Here is a 22,633-nt window from a genome sequence, read left to right as displayed (position 1 = left end):
CAATGATCTAGCCTCATGTCAGACCCACAGCAACTACAAGGAAGGAGGTTGTATTTTGATGCAAATAAATGACCAAAGAATACAGTTTTAAATATGCATATAAACAGAAAGATACAAACTTAGTTTTAAATAAACACATTTTATTATTTAATTTATTTTCCCATTTTATCAATATATTTCTAGCTGTTTTGTTGAAATACTGCTGACATCTGCTGAAATTGAGGTCATTCTAATTGTTTTGCTATGAAGAAGAGATTCCGAACTGGCATGATTTCATCACAAAATGGCATGATTTTGTCACTACAATGTGATTGGTTTGAAGAGATCAAAGACACCTGCAAACAAACAAATTCTAGCAATAAAATTTTAGTAAATGGAGTTGAACAGTGTGTTTCTTTAGTTTAGAATTTTCTATATGCTTTATTTTGTGTGAGTCATATTTGCTAAGTGAATGGCTAATCTCCTACCAAAAGTTAACTTTCGTTAACCTGTACCTTTTTTCAATAATTGATCTAGAATTTTTTATACAAGAAAGGTAATAATAAGTAAAAATTGTCCAAATTCAAGAAGAAAAGAAAGAAAAATAAAAGAGAAATTTAGGTAGCTTCGTATTAAAAAATCACTAATGGCATTTTTTGTATTCCATAGCAATATATTTACAACTCTGAAAATTTTTATTTCAGATTTTGAAAAGTTAAGATAGTGTTTAATATATTCTTGCTGCTACATGAATCTTTCAATAATATCAAATTTCTGTGTGTTTATCTACATTTTCTCTCCAGATATTCATTTAAGAATTTTTCTTGAATACTTTCCTGGATATTAAACATAAAAATCATATTAAGACACAATCCCTGATTTGGAATTATTTGCAGTCTACTGGGAGAAACAGAGAGGAAAACAAAGACAATGAAGAGGATTTTTTTTTTTTTTTTGGCTTCACATGACCACATTCTAACTCAAATAGGCTTTAAAATCAAAGAAAATGAGTTGTTCCATAAAACGAATAGTCCGGATCCATCTTCAGAAAAGGCTGATGCACACTCGTATAGTCAGGAATTCATCTTTCCACAAGTCTCAGCTCGAATTGTCTTTGTGATGACTTGCTTATCTGATTCAGGAGGATTCTAACTCCATAGGGGCAAGGTGGCCTGCAGAAGCTATAGACTTCCCAGGAAAAAGAGGATTCCTCTTTCCACAGAACTCGAAGAAAAATCCCAGAAAATACTATCACTGGCCTAGAGAATGAGACACTGTCAGTGGGAAGCTTTGGCAGAACTCATATACGTGTCCAGAGCATGAAGGACTTAACATTGCTAAAACACATGGGTAAAGAGATGCAGAGGGCATTCCTCAGAGGAAAATCAGAGGGCTGTGTTACACTGGAGAGGAACCTTAGTGCCAGGATGGGCAGATAAAGATTGTAGACTGAAGTACTCTAGTAACAACCATGCAGATGGCATGTCTATCCCATCATTGAAAATGGTCTCTATGTCACTATGGAAATGGTCCTGGGTCTCAATAAGAATATATATATATATATATATATATATAGCCAGGCAAGGTGGTTCACCCCTGTAATCCCAGCACTTTGGGAGGCCAAGGCGGGTGGATCATTTGAGGTCAGGAGTTCAAGACCAGCCTGGTCAACATGTGAAAACGCCGGCTCTACTAAAAATACAAAAACTAGCCAGGCATAGTGGCGTGCACCTGTAGTCCCAGCTACTCGTGAGGCCAAGGCAGGAGAATTGTTGAACTTGGGAGGCAAAGATTGCAGTGAGCCAAGATTGTGCCACTGCACTCCAGTCTGGGTGACAGAGTGAGACTCTGTCTCAAAGAAAGAAAGAAAGAAAAAATATTATTTTAGATTCAGATAAAGGACAGCTATATAATTTTCCTCCTGTTCTTCCTGTTCTGCCTCATGCCCACTTGCTGGGCAAACTGACGTTGCAATTTCAAGTGGTCAATTCCAGGGTAATCTTGCTGTCTGAAGATTGAATGCAATTTCCTGCATTCAGTTAGTAAAATGAGCACAGCACATATGTGAGTAGGTCTCCAGGGATTCTTAAAAATCATAGTCATGGTATTTCTCTTCCCATCAGCCAGGCTGGCTACCTCATATTCATCTTGATAAAGATGTCTCCAAGAGCATTTGTAACAAGATTCAAGTCTCGACCCTTCTTTACACATGTAGAGTAAATATTCCTTTCCCTGGAAATTTGTGTGGAGAGAGGAAGAAAGGAGAGGGAGAGAAAGGGGAGGAGAAGACAAGATTATCTACTCTAGAGGAATTGAAAAGGAATTTGGAGATGTTGATATTATACAGAATAAAGCAAAGAGTGGGGGAAGACAGGAACAAAATTATAATGACTATTTGAAATTATCATTTCGCAGTAGCATTAATATTCTTGATTTCTTCATTATATATTGTATTATAAGATAGTAGAAATACATGTAAGATAGTTGTCACAAATATATGTATAGGTAATATAAAATCATTTGATTACTCACGATGGAACTACTAGAGGTAAAGTCTGTCTATAAATTGAATATAGTAAGTACTAACACTATAGAAAACAATCTTGGCATGCAGGCATTTTATATTATTGCACCCACCTGAATAAATATGTTTTTCTCTTTCTGACATTAGTAATAGAGTTGTTTAATTTTTAATCCCTGTAAGCATCAAAACATTTATTTGACACTTTATAAAATCAAAACTTTCTAAAATCAGTGTAATTATACAGTTGACCCTTGAACAACCTGGGTTTGAACTTCAGGTCCACTTATACATGGATTTTATTCGGCCTCTGTCACCCCTGAGACAGCAAGACCAGACCTTCCTTTTTCTCCTCCTCTTCAGTCTACGTAACATGACGATGATAAAGACCTTTATGATGATCCATTTCTACACTTAATAAATAGTACATATATTTTCTCTATGATTTTCTTAATAACATTTTGTCTTCTCTGGCTAACTTTCCTATAAGAATACAGCATATAATACATATAACATACATAATGTGCTGATTGACTGCTTATGTTATCAGCAAGAATTCCAGTCAACAGTAGGCTATAAGTAGTTAAGATCTGGGGGAGTCAAAAGTTATACATGGATTTTCTACTGTGCAGGGGATTGTCTCTGTTAATCCTTGTATTGTTTAAGGGTGAATTATACTTTCTACCTTCTTAAGCAAATATATTAAAGATTAGGAAGGAAACAAAAAAAACTGTGTTCTTTTTCCAAGGTCATATACATCTTTTAATGTTTTTTATTGTTTATTTTCATTGGTACATAATAGGGATATATATTTATGAGGTACATGAAATGTTTTGATTCAGGAATTTGGTGCATAATAATCACATAAAGAAGAATGGGATGTCCATCCCTCAAGCATTTATCCTTTGTATTACCAACAATCCAATTACTCTCTTAGGTATTTTAAAATGTACAGTTCAGTTATTATTGACTATAGTCACCCTGTTGTGCCATTAAATATTAGGTCTTATTCATTCTGTCTATTTTTGTACCCATTAATCATCCCTTCCTTCCTCTTCTGCTCCCCACTACCCTTCTCAGTCTCTGGTAACCATCCTTCTACTCTCTAGATCTGTGAGTTCAACTGATTTGATTTTTAGATCCTACAAATAAGTGAGAACATTTAATGTTTGCCTTTCTTTGTCTGCCTACTTCATTTAACATAATGATCTCCAAATCCATCTATGTTGTTGCAAATGACGATCTCATTCTTTTTTATGGGTAAATAGTACTTCATTGTATATATTTACCACATGTTCTTTATTCATTCATCTGTTGATGGATACTTAGGTTGCTTCCAAATCTTAGCTTCTGTGAACAGTGCGGCAACAAACAGGAGTGCAGATATCTCCTTAATATACTGATTTCTTTTATTTTGGCTATACAGTCCAGCAATGGGATTGCTGGACCACATGATAGCCCAGTTTTTAGTTTTTTAAGGAACCTCCAAACTGTTCTCCATAGTGGTTGTACTAATTCACATTCCTACCAATAGAGTACAAGGGTTCCCTTTTCCACACATCCTTGCCAGCATTTGTTATTACAAGCCTTTTGGATATAAGCCATTTTAGCTGGAGGTGAGATGATATCTCCTTGTAGTTTTGATTTGCATTTCTCTGATGATCAGTGATGTTGAGCACCTTTTCATATGCCAGTGTGCATTTTGTATGTCTTTTGAGTAATGTCTATTCAAATCTTTTTCAGACTTTTTTATATAGGATTCTTAGAATTTTTGCCTATACACTATTCACAATAGCAAAGACTTGGAATCAACCCAAATGTCCATCTGTGACAGACTGGATTAAGAAAATGTGGCACATATACACCATGGAATACTATGCAGCCATCAAAAAGGATGAGTTTGCGTCCTTTGTAGGGACATGGATGCAGCTGGAAACCATCATTCTTAGCAAACTATCACAAGAAGAGAAAACCAAACACCGCATGTTCTCACTCATAGGTGGGAACTGAACAATGAGATCACTTGGACTCGGGAAGGGGAACATCACACACTGGGGCCTATCATGGGGAGGGGGAGGAGGGAGGGATTGCATTGGGGAGTTATACATGATATAAACGTCATGCACATGTACCCTAGAACTTAAAGTATAATAAAAAAAAAAAAAAAAAAGAAAAAAAAAATACATTCTTAACCCTAAAAAAAAAAAAAAAAAAAAAAAAGAATTTTTGCCTATAGAGTTGTTTGAACACCTTATATATTCTAAGTATTAATTCCTTGACAGTTGGGGAATTTGCAAATATTTTCACAAATTTTGTGGGTTGTCTATTCAGTTTGTTAATTGTGTCCTTTGCTGTGCAGAAGCTTTTTAACTTGATATGATCCCATTTGTCCATTTTTGCTTTGGTTTCCTGTGCTTATGGGGTACTGTTGAAGAAATTTTTGCCCAGACCAATGTCCTAGAGATTTCTCCCGAAGTTTACTTTTAGCAGTTTCATAGTTTGACATCTTAGATTTAAGTTTTTAATTTCTTTTAATTTTATTTTTGTATATTGTGAAGGATAGAGATCTTGTTTCATTCTTCTCTATATGGATATCCTGTTCTCCTAGCACCATTTATTTAAGAACTGTTTTTTCTCCAGTGTATATTCTTGGCACCTTTGTCAAAAATGAGTTTATTGTAGGGGTGTGATAGGTGATCACTGGCAGAACTGAAGCTGAAACCTGTCTTCCTATTCCAAATCTATTTTTACTTTCATTACCAGCTACTGTGGCCAGTCTTGTGGGGGTCTGAAATACCACACTGTATGAATTCTAGCTAGATAAACTGTGTTTAACTCAAATATGCAAAGACCAAATGGCAATCTGCTAGCCAATCTGAGGATGATTTCACTCAACTTTTGCCTCTATTCCTATTCTGCTTGTTAAGATGGTTATGATATTCTCTCTCGGGGCAAAAGAATGTGTTTGCTTCATTGCCATCCTTTGTCATTTTTTGTTATTGACAACACATTAGCTCACTCTGTGGAAACTCAAAGGAGAAACTGAGACAATAGTCTCCCAGAGGAAACTCTACTTATAATGGCAACATGGCTTCAATCTTTCGGTAAACCAATGGAGTAATCTGGGCCCTATTCCAACCCCCACTCCTCTTTAAACTAGTGGTATCTAAGACAACATACAGGGCTTCGATTTTTTTAAATAAGAAACAGAGAAACCAGCTATAATGTCAGGTTTTCACCCACCATATTAGAAGTAATATGACTCTCTTGATAAATTTTAAAATAACGGTCACTGTGCAAAGTTGAGATGAACCCTCTACCCAAAATATGGTTAAGTGTTGAGGCTGATGACATATATGCAACACAGTACAAACACATTTTCTACTTAAATAATGAAACTTTCTGGGAAGAGTTGGAAAGCCCCATTAAGCAGTCCAAAATGGCCTTGATGAGCAGGGTTTAGCAACCAGCTTCGAGTTTTATGGAAGTTAGAAGGTGGGCCTGGGATGAGGGTCACTCTTATCAGCTGAGCATTGTGTAATTTTAACTTCCTACTAGTCCCAAAGGAAGGAACAACAGACTTCTTGTTAGCTTTCCCAGATGTGGGACATAAGGGGAAGGGAGAATTATGGGGTTTGAAATCTGTCAGTAATCAAATACCAAAAATGGAGTCAGTCTGTTTATTATACCTAATAAATATTTAAGCAGTTGATAGAAAGAAACACTTACTCTTTTCATCAAGCTTTATTTGTAAGTCCTGTCTTTACAATGTGCCCACTCCTTTAAGGACGATCAATTTGATTCTTGGGGTATTGGTGGTCTTCAAGTGGGAATACTCACTTTCCCAAGATTTCTTTATGCGTAAAATAAAGCTAACAAACAAACAGAACAAATGGTTAGGCAAATATGAACCTACCTCCCAGGAAGGGCTCCACCATCACAATCACATATCTCTTTTACATATCAGCTCTCTACAATGGCTTTGACTGCCCACAGGGTCTTGTACACTACACTGCGTGCTGTCCATGCTTCCTGAAAATTAAACAGTAGTGGTAAATTGGCAATCTACAGGCAAGGCACATAGCAGAGCAATCTGGCTGCTTCTGAATGACCATCAACAGGATTTGCTTCCTTTCATCTCATTCAGCTATGTAACAGAGTGCTTGAAGTACCCCCAGGAAGTTCCTTTATCCTTGGCAGAAGGGGTTTGTGAGTCTTGATTTCAATGCCCTTTTATGTTACTGACTGTCAAAGGGGTTGCTGTGCAAGTAGTGAATCTGTAACAGAAATGACAGCCATGACAGCCTCATAGAGCCAGCGTCAAATATATTAGTGAGCAATTTAGTAGGCCATCAAGCACATGAATAGACTGGGCCTTTTGCCATGTCTGATCCATCTAGGTGGGAAAATATTGCAGCAGGATCAGAGGAAAGAGGTGAGTGGAAATGGCACACTCTCTGATGTTGCAGGGACCTTTTCGTTTTCTCAAAATGCCGATTACCATCAGGCCCGACCCGCGGTCATTTTTTTCTAAGAACCTGCTAAGGGATCTGTAGGGGGCGCTGTAGGAAGCTCGAAGGAATTATTCCTCTGGGCTCTATTGCAGCTTTCACCACGAGTTTTACTACAGCTTTCTCAATTAAATGTATCACCTAATCTTAGGTGCACAATCTCAGCCCATTTTAACACTGAAAGGCCATTCTAATTCCCACTTTTAACATTAAGCTTGCCTGTTTATAATACTTGTTCACAATTATTATTGCTGTTCTAGTGGAGTAATAGTTATAAAATGTTTTACATTACCAAAGTTCAGTTCTGTTTTCTAGCTCCTGCATCTCTTTTAAAGTTAGATCAGTTTATTTATTTATCTTGACTTAATGTACATTGTTATTTTTGCTTGCCAACTTAGGTCTTTGAAAGAGCCCTGACCACACAATATATTAACATTTACACTCTGCATGTTTCCACGTGTGTGTGTGTGTCCACGCACTATATTATATTTTCTTTATTTAACTACAGCTATTTTCTAATTCTTGGATGATGAAAGAAGATTGCTGGAAACTATAAAATACCTGACTAGACAATAAGCTTGGTGAGAGCAAGAACTTCTATTTTCCTTATCAGGCCTCAGTGCTTAGCAAACTATTGAGTTTAGCGTAGTGCTCCACTAATAGTTATTGAATGAATAAATAAGTGAATGCCAGAGAATAACGTTTTCTTGTAATCGTTTACCAGAATTGTCTGCACTGCCTGCCACTCTTTTGCTTTTTAACCTTTCTTTTTACCTCTATTTTTGGACAATATTTTAACTCATTGGTACTTATAAATCATGGGCAATGTAGACTGGTGGATGACGTGAAATGCCCTGACATTTCTTCAGGTGCTAACCTTATCTCCATTGCCACTCTTCTGTCTTCCATGCTTAAATTACTAAACATCGATCAATATTCATTCACATCTGATCTGGAAATCATCTGGCAATGGCAACTGAGTGCTCCTCCTTATTCTTTCTAGGAATATCTTTCCATCACGGTGCTTTACCCCTTATTTCTTGGTATATAATGTGTCCTGGGACTAATAGGTTCAAGTTATTTTACATAGGAAAACCATATCTTTGCCTTTTAAGCTAGAAGTCCTTTATTTAACTGCATGATTATTTATTCTGTTGCTTCTGTGAACTCTCAGTTTATAGATTGCATACTAGTTAATATCTAATTTGCCCTAAACCTAAAGTACTACTTGACCTTAGTTTATTTTTCACTAACACAGAAGTCCCTACCAATCCTACTACTATGCTCAACGTTTATTGTCCACCAAAAACTACATTTGGAACTTCCTAGAGTACTGACAATGAATGCAAACACCAAAATTTCCAGGTTTTCTTTCAGGAAAAAAAATCTGGAGCAGATGTTGACTATTCAAATACCTATAGCGGGAAACATGTAATGTGCATATGGAAATTAGTTGTAAGAAAATAAAAAGTGGTCAGTGCTATTGATAAAACAAAACGTGCATTCCTTGACTAAAGATTATCAAATTCTATTTTTGTAAAAAGTGGTCTAATAAAACCATAATAAAAAAGGTCTAGTAAAACAAAATGCATTTTTAAGCCAGCCATATTTAGATTGCAGTTTACACTCACCGATCTCAACACTCCTTGGCAGCTTACTTCTTTCACAAATTTAGTAAGTGGTATTTGACTTTGCATAGAAAAAGATGGATGGGAGAAACACTCAGGCTTCCTAGTCTTTTGACTTCAAGGTTAAGTTTGAATATCTGTTTTCTCCTCTGTTAAGAGTAAATACAGACCATTGCTTCCACATTTGGGCATTTAATCCTTCTACAATCTGTTAGAGTACGCAGATAGCTAGACATGAGCAGGAGGGGAAACCTTTGAGAAAGGAAGTTCTGGAAAATTTCATATCCCAGAGACTACCTGAAACATTCACGAAACATACATGCTAAGAGCAGAGGGGAGGGGAAATACCTATGCTGAAAGGAATGCCTGAAAACACCCCTTAAGGTGCCCAGTAACTGCTGACTTTACAGTTAACCTGTCAAACTGTGGCCAGCTACCTGATGATAAGAAGAGAAAAGCGACAAAGGGTAAATTCCTAAGAGATGTGCAGGCACAGTAAGTACAGATTTGACCACGATACGACCTTCCTAGGCTGGCAGTAATGAGCAACGCTGCCATCAAGCGGAATTTGTATTGACCACCTGGCCCACAGGTGATCATCAACTGAGTGTAAGGAAGAATCCCACAAACTAAGGGCAGTAACTAGCTGAGGGATAAGACAGAGACTTAAGAGAGAGGCAGGAACTTAAAAAGAAGAGTCTGACGTAATAAAAACCGCAATGCAGAACTCTCAGGGCTGCTGGCTCATTCTCTTTTGAGGAGCCCACTCTGCCTCATCTTTCAGAGCATACTGTCTCTTTAAATAAACTCTGCTACTACTTAATCCTTGCTGCTACTGCTGCTGTTTTCCAGCCAGCCCATCCTGCTCCTCTCTTAGAGTGTACACTGTTTCCTTAGTAAAACTCTCTGTGCTCTTTATTAAATTATCTCTTGGCTGAATTCTTTCTCTCAAGAAAGACAAGAACTGAGAACCCCCACATTTCCCAGTAGCAAATTGACCTTTCTATTTCATTGTCAATGCTGACTACCTGATTATTCTACTTTACTCATGGAAGCTTTTGATAACCAGTTAAAACGTTTACTTTCCACTGCAATACCTTATGATCATCTTGAGTGTCTTTGACAAATGTTGTGAAAGGCCAGGTTTTGAACTCTGGGCTCTGGGCCCCTGACTTCCTCATTTTTAGGCATTATTACTTCCATACCATTTCATCTACTCATTCATATGATCACACTCTGAACCTTCTTCCCATCTGGAAATGTTACCCTTTTAAAATCCTAATCTCAAACATTCCATTCGCTTCCCTAATGTCCTAACTTTAAAGTAGTCTAATAAGTTACGGCTGATCATCCCCCTCATTTAGTTATTCAATCCTTTGGTCTACCTACTTTTTCTCTATCAGCCCCCTCACCCAACCCCTACCCTTATTTCATTTCTTATTCATACTGGACTTCAAGTTACCATTACTTTCATGACTCTCAGCAATATTTTCAACTCCATCACCTATTTTTGCTGTTGAGCTTGCACAGGGAATACATCTTGATTAATTTGATACCCTTGCCTTTACATCTGAGGTGCTTAACACAGCTGAAGAATTCACAGAATGGTGCAGTTTGGTTCACTGTGCATTTAAAACTGCTTCTCAATCTTACCATGTTTTTATAACCATGTTTTTCTAATCTTTCTTTCCAATTTTACACCTCTCAGAAGACACAATTTACTGATTTTCTTTCCTCTCTCACATAGTTTCACCTCTGCTTCCCTGCTGATTCCTTTCCACAAGCAATTGAGCATTCTCTTATTGCTACACAAGAACACACACACACACACACACACACACTGCTTCTCCATCTCATATCCCTTCTAGATGCAATAGTGTCTTTCTCCATTCACAAAGTTCTTGACATGGGTATTGTACTTTTTCTGCTTCATTGTCACTCATTCCTCTCCCAGAGCTTGATTCTTACTCTTTTTGCCAAGGTTATCCTTGTTGGTAAATGTCTTCCCGTATCTTTTAGCCATATTTGGCACTATTGACCTTCCGGTTTCATGAAGGGTATTTCTTTTGCTCTTTTTTGGACACCAGTTCTCATTCTCTTGGGTTTTCTCTTACTGTTGTGGCAGCTGCTGCTCAGTTCCATTTATTTTCCCATCCCTAGCCCTTAAATTCTAGTTTCAGTGTTATACTCTCCTCTCTTCTTCCTCTACGCAATCTTCCTTGGACATCTTAATCAATTTGTTTATTGTCTATAGAATGAACACTCTGAAATCTGCACCAATCTGTATTTTACATTTTTGCTTACCACTTTGTATGCCACTGTGAGGTAGACATCCCATAGGGAGGTCCTTGAGACACTAAAACCTAAACATGCCTAAAATTGAACTCATTACCTCTCGTAGTCTTAATTTTCTTTCTGTCACACTCTTCCTTTTCCCTGTGAATGACACCTTCCTTCATCCTGTTGCTTAATTCATAAAGCTGAACATGTTCTTCCTCGACCATTTTTCTTTTTCTTTTTTTTTTTTTTGAGACGGAGTCTGGCTCTGCCGCCCAGGCTGGAGTGCAATGGCCGGATCTCAGCTCACTGCAAGCTCCGCCTCCCGGGTTCACGCCATTCTCCTGCCTCAGCCTCCCGAGTAGCTGGGACTACAGGCGCCCGCCACCTCGCCCGGCTAATTTTTTTTTGTATATTTTAGTAGAGACGGGGTTTCACCGTGTTAGCCAGGATGGTCTCGATCTCCTGACCTCGTGATCCGCCCGTCTCGGCCTCCCAAAGTGCTGGGATTACAGGCTTGAGCCACCGCGCCCGGCCAGTGACCATTTTTCACAGAGAGTGAACTATCAATGCTACCGATTTTACTACTAAACGTCTAATCATTAAATCTATTCAAAATTTTAAAAAAGATTTTAAAAAGAAGCAGAGTATAATAAGAGTATATTAAAGGGAAATCTAATTTATATTATAAAGTTTATAAAGAAAAATGACATACAAATTGATATCTAAAGAGGGACTGGGAATTATGCAGATGTGGAGAATAAGACTGGCAATGGGATGGAGAGCCCTCTAAGAGAAAGGAATAGCATGTACAAAGAAAGACAAAGGCACAGTTAAGGAACAGAAGACCAAGTATATAAAAAGTACCAAAGTAAAGGAGAGAACACAGGAAGATGAGCAGGTAGGAAAAGTCATGGCTCATTCACCAAGGGCTTTGTGTCTTCTATCAAGAATTTTAAACTCTATCTTGAGAAAAAAAGAAAGCTATCAATGGTTTGCAAGCGGGAGACATTGCCTAATAATTTGTCATATAGTATCATATAATTAGAAGTGACCCATCTCATGGTATCATTTTCATATGTGTGCGTATATATGCATATGGACACATACACATACACACAAACACAAAATCATTCAATAACTTGAATTCCCTTTTACTTTGCTCTTACACTGTTCCTCTATGTTTCACTGTGTTGCCCCAAATAGCCAACCTGCTTAACCAAAGAGTAGAACCTCGATGAAAGGAATATTTCTAGTAACCCAATCACTTCTTTCTTAGAAAGATAATTTTGATGTATTCTGTAAAACACATTATTCAGGAGGTTATTAACTATCTCTGTATATTTCACATAGATTTGGTAGATGCCTTCCACAGGACCATTTTTTTTTCAACCCACAATATGTGGCACATGTAGGTGGCTATTTTATGAACTGATCACCTTTATTTCAAAAGTTATAAGAAAATTCCTATTAGTGGTTTGGGGATTTTATTCCGATTTGACAAACAATAAATAGTTTTTTCTGATAGCACCTTTAAGATGCAGCTGGGTGAAAAATCAACCACAAAGGGAGCTCTATTTTATTTATCGTTGGTTTTGACATGCTTCCACAGATGTTTTCTGGGAACCATTTAACCTGCTTAATTTGTCTCTGTATAATGGGAAGCAGATAGCCTCAATTAATGTACTGATTAGTAAATTCTTTAATGAGTTTCAGTAGTTTTACTCATTATTGCTGATACAGTACACTGAATCCTGGAAGCTGGGATTTGAGCATTATTAGAACATAAAACCTGAACCATTGCAGAATTGCTTTTCTATGGCATATTTGTTGTTTACTGATGACTTCTCTTGTGTGTATGTGTAAGTAGGGAAGACACTGAAACACAGGAAAATGAATTCATAGACTTGTGGAGTTTGCGGATTTGCTGATGAGTCCATGTAAGCCACATATAATAAGATACTGGCTGTGGCAACCCCTCGGTGGCTAGGAGTATGATTAATAACATGAAGGTGTCTGATACCAAGAACTAAAGCAGAGTGCAGCCTCATTATGTGGTTTTGATGCATACATCAAGAAATATATTTTTTATGTATATTACATATTATAAATATATGTAAGGAGAGTTCATTTGGTGCTACTTCCTATAAGTAGGAAACAAAATATCTATCCCTGGGAACAGGATTAACTCTTTCAAAAGGTAGCTTAACCATAGCAGCAGGACTTATGGAAAAGCATTAGAAAGTTACGTTTGCCCTGAAAAGGGAGTAGTAAACATCTACTATTTATGCATTACTAAAATAATAGATTAATCCTCTTCTCTGGCTTAGTATCTTAGTCTTCTAAACAAGAGAATTTAAGATCTGTGGGATCTTCTAAATAGCGTAGGTACTTGGATAGTATTGGCATTTTTTGTTAGAACAGGAATATAGAAACTGTGGTCAAAGCATCAGGCTTTCTCCTATGAAAGTTTACGGCCAATTTTTCTTCTGCTTCTATTAGGGGCATTTATTCTTATAGCTGCAATGTGCCAGATCAAGCAAAGACCACAGTATCCTGCAAGGGCCTGTTAGAGAACTTCTCTTCCACAGAAAGGTTCTTCCTTGTTGCCATATTTTATGATAACATAAAGTTTCATGACATTTATGGAAGTGTGTGTCACGAAGCAGATGGCTTGTTAGCCTGTTTTAGTAAGCTCATTCATATACATACAATATTAAAACTTTTCTAAGTTCATGAATTATAAAAGAACACTAGATGCTGTGTAGTCCAAAGAGTCCTTTAATTATTAAAATTAGATATGCCAAGGAATTCAAACCTGAGTGGAAATTAAAGATGGGCTTTGAATCAAGATAAGGATGCTGAATTTGATTCGTGCAAAATTACTTCTCTTCAGGAGGTAGTGGATTTCTACTAGTATTACAAGTACTAATTCAGCTTTATCTCTTATTACTTCCTGACACAAAGCCTTTGTTAGAGCTAAACTTATATTACAAGGACTGTTCACTTCTCTAAGAGTGTAAAACATGCTCTCTTAACTGGGTGTTTTTGTACATCCTATCCTCATGTCTGAAAGCCTTACCTTCACTCCCATGTGTCCAAATTTCATAAACCTACTTAAATGTCAAGGCCTATCTAAACAAAATGTATTTTAAGAATACTTCCATGATCTTTGCAATCATGTGTGATTTCCTTTCCCTCTGAATTACATCACACTTCTTAAGGATGTATTCCATCTTGCCCTGTGTTATTTTCATGTATGTGTTTGCTCTGTGTCATCCATTACATAGCCTTGTAAGGCTGATGACTCTTTTATTTATCGCTGTATAGCCCCACATTGCCTAATGAAGTGTCTTCAAAATATTAGGTGCTTAATGGATATTTACTGAATTTCATTTTTTAAAGTTTCTTATAAACTTAACAATGCGATTTTAATATATATTTTTCCACCAATTTAAATGTTGAAACATTTAACATTGCTGAATGTTGAAATGTTGAAATATTAACCTTTTAAGCAATTATTTTTACTTTGGCTCTCAAGAAGTTCTGAGCTGTTTTCTGCTCATTTGTATTACCTTCTCTTAGCCTTTGCTTCTGATATAATTTTTCTTTCCTCTTCTTTAGCATCTGGATCAATATTTTTTACTCTTATTTCCATGGTTATAGATTTTATTGTTACTGGTAGCTACCTCAGATTCTTACTCATTTACCTATCCAACATTTAGTGTCTGTTAGGTTGTAGGCATTACGCTTAACAATAATGATATAAAGATTAATAAAAATATAGCTGACACTCTCAAGCAGCTCACAGCCTAATAAAACTGAAGTTGGAGTACTTAAACAATTACAACAAGGAAAATAAAAACAAAATCATAGCTTTCAGTTCTTTACTCTTTTGTAGAGGTGGAAAATCATTTATGCCTCAAGGCAAATAGTGTTTTTTGTGGCTTATTTTCCAGATTTCTGTGAAAAACTAGATAGCCTTCTCTTTTCATTTATCAATCTTTTTTTTTTTTTTTTTTGAAGCAAATATCTCTTCATGCAGATAGGATGACAGGTAAAATACCTGGTAGTAGGAATACTTATTAACCTTTTTGGTACTACAGATGTTTTACTTACTTTGGTGGAAATGATTAATATATTAACCTATTTCCTTTTTATTTTTTTTGAAACAGAGTCTCACTCTGTTGCCCAGGCTGGAGTATAATGGTGTGGTCTCAACTCACTGCAACCTCCGCCTCCTGGGTTCAAGTGATTCTCCTGCCTCAGCCTCCCAAGTAGCTGGGATTATAGGCATGTGGCACCACACTCGGCTAATTTTTGTATTTTGTTTGTTTGTTTGTTTGTTTTAGCAGAGATGGGGTTTCGCTATGTTGGCCAGGCTGGTCTTGAACTCCTGACCTTGTGATCCACCAGCCTCTGCCTCCCAAAGTGCTGAGATTACAGGCATGAGCCACCGCGGCGGCCTATTTTAACCTATTTCTAAGGTAATCTCGAATCACATTACCAGAAAAATGCTGTTTTAGTGTCAAACTCAAAAGAAAACTATCAGATTTGACAATGAGTATCCTAATCTGACACTTTCTTTCTTGAAGTATGTCTACAGAAGATTCATAGCATGATGTTTATAAGTGAAGGGTAGAGGTTGGATATAATATGAAAATGTTATTTTTCACCATATCTTACAACGTGTTCTTGCTTTTCAAGGTGAGATAGGTTTAAGTCATGTTTCTGAAATAATTTAACAGTTACTATTTTTATTTTCCTAGTTACTACTGTGAAAAGAATATTAACACATGGGACCCTTGAGTTCAAACTCTAGAAAGTCAAATACAGTCATGCACTGCATAATGATGTTTTGGTCAATGACAGATCAGATCTATGATGTGGTCCCATAAGATTATAATGAAGCTGAAAAATTTCTATCCCCCAAGTAATGTCATAGCCATCACAATGGCAGAGTGCAATTACTTTTTTTTTTTTTATAAATTTAGTGTAGCCTAAGTGGATAGTGTTTATTAAGTCTACATTATTGTGCAGTAATGTCCTAGGCATTCATGCTCACTCACCACTCACTCACTGACTCACCCAGAGAAAATTCCAGTTCTACAAGCTCCATCATGGTAAGTGTCCTATATAGGTGTGTACCATTTTTAATTTTTTTATTCCACATTTTTACTATACCTTTCCAACGTGTAGATATGTTTAGATACACAAATACTTACCATTATGTTATAATGGCCCACAGTATTTAGCACAGTAATATGCTATACAGGTTTGTAACCTAGGAGCAATAGTCTATACCATATAGATTAGGTGTGTAGTAGGCTTTAACATGTAGGTTTGTGTACATACACTCTAAAATGTTAACACAATGATGAAATTATCTGACGATTCATTTCTCAGAATATATCTCTGTTAAAAGTACATAACTACACATAAAAACAGAGAATAAAAGGATGGTTACCAGCAGCTGGGGTGTAGAGAGAGGAAATATAGGTCAAAGGGTAAAAATTTTCAAATGTCTAGGATGAATGTTTAGAGATAGAAGGTACACCATGGAAGCTATAGTTTTAATATTGTATTGTATACCGGACATTTGCTTAAAGAGTTGATTTCAGGTGCTCTTACCACACACACACAAAAGCAAGTACTGTGTGAAATGATGGATATGTTAACTTGACTGAACATAGTAAACATTTCACTATGTGTATCAAAGCATTATGCCATACACCTTAAATATACACAATAATAAATAAATAAATAACTCCGAGTGCTTAGCTCCAAAAAAAAATTGATCATGGAAAGAAACCTCTCATGAAACCTCTTCAGCCTCAATTATCTCATCTACAAAATTAAGAGACTGGATTAGTGAAGTCACTAAGGTTCTTTTCAGTGCTAACATTTTATACTGTTACCAGTTTGATTCAAGGGGTCCTGCAAAACAAAAATTAATATACTTTTACTTATTCAGAAAACTTATTTTATGTTCTTTTGCTTCCCCTAGTTAAAATGAGAACTTCATTTCATTAAGTTTACTGCATTAAAAAAGTTATTCTGAGTATAAATGTTCTGTTCCTACAAACCTTAGGACTATGAAAAAGAGAAAACCGCGTTTGATCTCTGCATCTTGGCAGACAGTAATTGGACTGATCACTTTGAAAATTCACTGTTGGTCGATTAGCTATAGCTAGTCCTTTTAAAATATGCATTCAGGGTGACTAATTTCACGTAAAATTATGTACAAAGAGTCACATAATTAAAATTAGATCCCCCATTTGTTTGTAAAAGGATGATTTTTTTCCCAATTAAAAGCAACCAAAATGAAGCATGAGTTTTTTCTCTCTTAAATCTTTTCTAAAACCGGTATCTGATTATATATCAACAACGTAGGTAGTTTAAAAACAGACAACAAAAGCAGGGCTATACATGCATGTATAGTATTTAGGGACTGTTATGGGTCCCTCTCATTTCCATTAGAACAAAACTCCCATTTCTACCTGTCAAAATTGTAGCCTACACCTAGGTGATCTCGCTTAATTAGCAGTCATGAAGATTATCATGGCACATTTATGAAAATTTTTAAAATGTCCTTCAGAAACTTGACTGGGATAACTACATTGTTCTTTACTATAAAATCAAAAGGTTATGCAGTCCCCTTCACATCCTGACCTCTCTGAGTCAAACCAATTACAGGCCAATTTTTGATAATGAGCAATCATATAATCATAAGATTGGAAGAGACCTTGAGAGGGCATCTGGTTCACTCTCCCATACCAATGTGGGGTGGGCTGCACTAAAATCCTCTTGGAAAGAAATCCTTACCCTCTTCTTTGACATTTTAAAGCAAAGGATCCACTGTCTCCAAGCTCTGGCTGCCCACAGTAGTAACTCCCTTGATCCTGCACCTGTGTTGGCTTTCTCCTTTTCCCTGTCTTATCCCCCACTCCCATATTCATGTTTCCTGGGCTCAGGTCACAGAGAAACTGCTTTTCCCCTAATCCTCATCTCAGGTTCCACTTTGGGGGAACTCATTTAAGACACTCTGCATCTAGCCTTTAATGAAGCAGAAGTTATCAGTTAAAGAAAGAAAGCATTAGATTAGTTACATATTAACCCAAACAAAATCTTCTGATTGGTGTATTGTTACAAAAAAACAGGTGCCGAAATATCCTTAGCAAACAATAGCTCTTTCCTGCATGACTTATTACTGCTGTTTCTAAATCTTAATCTGCTTTTTGCTTAACTTTCATAATGATAATAAAGGTATCCAAATCAATAATTATGCACTTTAACCATTATCCACAATGCAGCTATTTCATCTAGGAATAGGTGGAACCCAATCCTTGTAATATTTCTGGGATGTTGAAAAGCTTTCAAGGGAACATTTGAGGACATCTGTCAAAAAAAATTGAGAGTCTCATCCTACCCTTATTTTTCACAGATGTAGGTAAATATGGGTTTGAAAACAAATCACCTCAGCTAAATCTGTTAGAGCTATATTTTGTTTAAGTAATGAGTACAGGGGCCTAAAATGTCAGTTTTTCAGTTTAGTTCATTAAAGTTAACATAGATCTACATCTATTTATAGCTTAAAATGCTGTCTAGAAATAGAGCATGTTGAAAAAACTTGTCCATAGCATAGCTAGGGGGCCACACATACTCAGCCACCACTCCTGCTCTCCATTCTGTGTCATGTGGGAGATTTTAAAGGGTAAATGAAGGTCATCCAATCGATCGCCATAAACAGTATTCTGTCACCACCTCCCTAAGAGCAAGAGGGTGAATCTTTGTGGAAGGCAAATGAGAGTGATAAAATTCTAAATTTTCTCTCTTTAATTCATTTTTCCTTTTCATCATTTTATAGAAATAGTGAATGGGAAATAAAATTATTTTTTTCTTCCTTTTTAGAGGGATAAAATGCGTCTTGGTATACCACTAGCTTTGGGCTCTGACAGCTTAATTTCAGTTGGGGTAAGTACAGAGCCAGGCCTTGAGGGCTGCTGTCTCTGGTCCTGTTCTAGCAGAACATTAGAAAGAAGACTGGGCACGGTGGCTCACGCCTGTAATCTCAACACTTTGGGAGGCTGCGGTGGGCAGATGACCTGAGGTCAGGAGTTCGAGACCAGCCTGGCCAACATGGTGAAACCCCCGTCTGTACCAAAAATATAAAAATTAGCTGGGCATGGTGGTGGGTGCCTGTAATCCTAGCTGCTTGGGAGACTGAGGCAGGGGAATCGCTTGAACCTGGGAGGTGGAGGTTGTAGTGAGCCGAGATCGTGCCATTGCACTCCAGCCCAGGCGACAAGAGCAAAACTCCATCTCAAAAAAAAAAAAAAAAAAGAAGAAGGATTCGGATTTGCAGAAAAGCCTCCCTACTTCTTGTCTTTTTTGTCTCAAGCCTACTGCATATGGCACATTTCCTTTCAAATCCTCACTGGCAAGGACAAGTCAATTGGACTTCGTTATCTGATTATGTGCTCATTCTCCAACAGGAGAGTAAACCTATGTTGTATTCAATCTGCTGGACTCTGGTAAGTATTTTTTCTATCTCCTCTTCATTCCACCATTGAGGGAGATTTCCCCCAACTAAGATTATGAGGGTGGCTGAACACATAGCACCCAATATTGGACACACGAGGTTGACAGAAGTTTCTAAGTCATGGATAGTCACAGACCCGGGGGAGTAGGACGCTACACAATACAGGGCCGCACAGGGCTTGTACATGAGAGAGAGTGAATAAGCATGGGTTGTGAGAGACAGGATCTATAGTAACAAGAGGATGCTGTGATCCTTGGTTCCTGTGGTAGTGTGGTATTAATTTTGTTGAATACCTTAATGTGATAATAGGGAGGTGAATTTTGTTAGATTCAGTTCCGACAGAACTCGGTGGAGTGTAGCTGCTCTAGCTGACAAGGGAAGCAGCTGGGTAGGGAGCCTTCCCATTCTGTGAGGGCCACATCTGGTGAGAGCAAGGAAACTCTTGGTTCGTTCTTTGGGGTCCTGTGAAGTTTGAATATGGCAAGGCAGTTGGGGTAAGTACAAAGCCAGGCCTTGAGGGCTGCATGAAATTTTAGTTCTTATAATATAGTAGGTTAGGTTTTATTCTGGGAATTGGAGACCAATTAGGTGTATCCCTATTATCCTAGTCACTGTCTGTGGTTCTGAGTAGGATTATCCTTGCTATTTGGAGAGCTTTCTATCTATTTCAAGTTCATCCAGTTTGGGCTAAACTTGGGATATTAATTTAAAGTAATTGATTATTATATAATTATCAGTTTAGATTAAATATAGGCTCAACAAATTTCATGTAAACTTGTGAATTTCATAATTTGTTTTTAGGCACAATAAACCTCCAAACCTACTTTTCTTTAACCTTATCCCTGTATGTTCCTGTTCTTCTGAAGCCTCATTATACATTATGACTGGTATTTAAATCTCCTATTACAAGTGTATCAGTGATCTCTAAGAATAATTTTAAAATCAGAGGCTTCACACCAACCTTACTCCAATTTCTATTCACTCATTTATTACAGACAGGGTCTCACTCTGTCACCCAAGCTGGAGTGCAGTGATGTGAGTATATCTCAAACTCCTGAGCTCAAGTGATCCACTTGCTCCAGCGGCTGGGACTACAGGCATGCACCACTTCGCTCAGCTATTTTTTTTTTTTTTTTTTGTAAAAATGAGATCTCACTATATTGCCCAGACTCGTCTTGAACTGGGCTCAAGGGATCTTTTCACTTCAGCCTCCCAAAGTGCTGGGATTATAGGTGTGAGCCACTGCACCCTGTCTTCAACTTCTAATAGCAAATAAAACAGTAATAATGAAAAAATATTAATAGATATGATTATTTGTTTATTATTATGTGCTAGCTGCTTGGCTGAGTTCTTTATATACATGTTCTCAGTGAATCCTCACAATCCTAATTTCAGAAGTGAGGAAAGTTAGGCTCAGTGATCCAAGGCAACTTTTTCATAATCAGGCAGCTAGGTAATGGCAAAGTCAGAATTTAAATCTGAGTCTACCTTGACTCTAGGGCTTTGCTACACCTATTATAAAACTCATAAAAATTTAACTGATGTGATTAAGTATTTCAGAATTTCCAAATGAAGATTATGAGTTCATGGAGATTTGGGAAAGCTTGACACATTTAGAAACCCCTGAGCCTGACCAGGACACTGTTCCTGGATGTCCTGCCAGCACTAGACCTCTATTGCCAGCCATTATCTCACCGGATAACACCTATGATGCAAGGCAGAGGGCAGAGATCCTCTGGGAGTCACATTTTAGTATGGGAAGGTAGCTTTTAATGCAAGAGTAACATCTTCGTGTGAGAGGGCAGCAGACATTAAAATGAGGCTATTAAAGCTGTACATTTTGGGAATAATGCCATGGCTCGGAGAGTAGAAGGGAATGTGCCTATAGTGGCAGTGAAATATTTCAAGTCCTTTGGGAAATTATACCAATAATTTTTAGTGTTCAGTAATAGTCTCTTCCTCCATTCCCATTTACTATCGTGGCTAACACAATTATATAAAGAGCAGTTTGATATTCCTTAAAATGATCATTTTTATCTCACCTTTTTGCTGGATGTCAACTTCAAGGGAAGAAAAATAAGACAGACTGATTTTCTGAAGGATTTATAGCTTCGGCGTCACCATCTGGGTGGGACCTTGGTACCCTATAGGCAACAGAGTAATGGAAATTTTCCATGCTCAGGGTTGATTTGAGTTTGCCTATCCGGTCAGTGCCAACTTATTCTGTGGGCAGCATGTGTGAATCCCAAGATATTTTAGTTTTGTTAATCTGATCAGTGCCAGTCCATTTCTGGCTTTCCTGTCCACCTGCTGACTCCCTGGTGCTGGCTTCCTGCTGGTTTGTCCATCTGTTAAGAATTTATTTACAAAATACACTAAAATGCAAACTGCAGCAGTGTGGGACTTAGCTTCCCCTTGCCGAGAAAATGGCGTCATGCCAGAGAATAATTTCCAATTGTTACTGAGCTTGAGTACAAGAAATTGGAAGATTCAAGGGACTCTTACTTCCACATGAAATCCCTCAGGCAAAATGTTAATGAAAATCATCTTTATTTCCATCCAGGGTAGGCAATGATTATGCTACATAAAGGTAAAGAGTCTAATTTCAGAGTGGTTTGTAGAAAGAGCATTATATTGATAATCAAAAATGCATAATTATAATTCAGGATCTCTCATTACCAGTTCATATGATTTTAGTCAGAGTTTCAATTTTGGAAAAGGTTGCATCTGTCAATGTCCAAAATTCACTTCAGAAGAAAATTAGGATGTTTTTCATCTGCATGTAGATATTCACATGCATGTACATTAAGCACATGGATGCAACACATATGGAAATCAATATTAAACACCTGGAGATTATTCTGGCTTGACTGTTGCTCCACACTGAGGGAAGGATACTGTCATGATTCATAGGTTGCCATGGTGGCAGAGGAGGGGCAAGATTTTGATAGATGAAATATAAAATCCTTCAAGGGAACAAAAAAATAAAAATAAAACAAATTCAAATAATTCAAGAACTATTAAAGGAAAAAGTATAATATTTGTGGAGGTGAAAAGAAAGCAAAAAAGAGAAAAATAATATGTAGTTTTTCAATTTTTTTGATTTCTTTAAGGTTATTGTATGAATGGCATAAATGAGATATTATTCACAGCTGGGCACAGAGTTGGTGATTAG

The sequence above is a fragment of the Trachypithecus francoisi genome, unplaced genomic scaffold (assembly GCF_009764315.1).
Source record: "Trachypithecus francoisi isolate TF-2019V2 unplaced genomic scaffold, Tfra_2.0 Lachesis_group12, whole genome shotgun sequence".
In the NCBI taxonomy this organism is placed as follows: Eukaryota; Metazoa; Chordata; class Mammalia; order Primates; family Cercopithecidae; genus Trachypithecus; species Trachypithecus francoisi.
Note: the sequence above shows the minus strand (reverse complement) of the source record.